Genomic DNA, 1603 nt, shown 5'->3' on the forward strand with positions numbered 1-1603 from the left:
TTTCTTTTTCAAACTTATATTTTATATATTTAAGAATTTTAAAAAGTGGCCCATAGCCTTCACCAGACTGTCAAAGCTACTTGTGTACAGAGAAATCTATAAATCCCTGTATTAGGGTATATGGTACCTGAAAACACGTAATTTTATCAAATACATCCAAAATATGAGTTTTTTAAAGTAACAATAAGCATATGAATTTATTTTATTTCATAGAGTATGAAAGATAATATAAAATATAAAGTATTTAGAAACCTAAACTCTCAAATGTCTTACTAATGAGCTTAAAACTATGGTACAGGGATCACATTGTACAGTGGACCGACAGAGTCCAAGATACTAACTAAAAAACATATATCAGATATTTTTTGAGAATGTGTTCATAAAACACATACTGTCATAGTTTTCTGATCAAAGAAGAAATGGACTTTGGAAAATATGTAGTCATTTGCAGTCATCATGATCTTAATATCTTGGATGGGTATAAAAGATTTAAAATAAAGACAAATAAGAAGACATAAAATGAAAAGAACATGAATGCAATGGAATGGGATTAGAGATTAGAAGTCAATGTTACTCTATGAAACAAAAATAGAAATTACATTGTACACATGAAATGCTTCTTCACTAACTTTAATAATTGTTTTTTTCAGAATAGCATAGGGCCCCAGGAAAGAAGAGACCACTTGCTAAAAGAAAACTTGGGTATTGATTAGAAATTTAGTTTCATCTCTATTCAATCTTGAGAAACTCACTGTCTACAAAACTGCTTGTCACAAACCAGCGGCATTTCAGAATTAGATAATAGAGAAGTTTGGTGAACTGTAATATGCATTAAGAAAGAGAGAATTTCAGTACTATCTTCAGGGAAAATATTGTTTGGTTCCCCTCAGATACACTGTCGTTGACTTGAATTAAACATAAAATGTAATATTGATTTTTAAATGCATGTTTAAATGTATTTTACACTACTACTTAGATGACAAATCTTTTTATGTACTTAAGATAAAAACCTTGGTATTTCTACATGATGATCCCAACTGATTTTGTATTAATTCCTCACCAAGCCACGATGATTTGATAATTTAGGTAACCATGTAAAATTAATTAAATCTAATCATTTATGATTGTTAAAGATGCATTCTCTTTAAGTCAACCCTTGTTACCTGTCCCTAATTTGACTTTAACACTAGCCCTCAAAATACAGAAAATAAATGTCTCATTTGAGGAGACATGCCATGTGTAAAATGGCAAATAAAATCTAACAGAATTACTAAAAAATATTATTTTAAGAGAAAAAGGTCTTGATTCACAATATTTTTTAGTTGTTTTTGCATTTGGTTGCTTAATTATTATTATGTTTGTAGAACATGACAGATAATGAAGGTCTGGTTGGTGAAAGCATAAAAATTGACTAAAAAGCTACTAAAATGGCCAGATACTCTTTGAAATATATTTTTTAAATCTTGTAGGACAACCAAAGGAAGGCTGTATGGAAGGAAGAGAAGAAGGGCAGGAGAAAAGGAAGAAATACTATTGGTATGAGAAGGAAGAGTCATATTTGAGAGATACTGAACAGGAAGATCTTAAAAGCATTCAGCATCAG

Source organism: Cynocephalus volans, chromosome 7 (assembly GCF_027409185.1).
Source record: "Cynocephalus volans isolate mCynVol1 chromosome 7, mCynVol1.pri, whole genome shotgun sequence".
Lineage (NCBI taxonomy): Eukaryota > Metazoa > Chordata > Mammalia > Dermoptera > Cynocephalidae > Cynocephalus > Cynocephalus volans.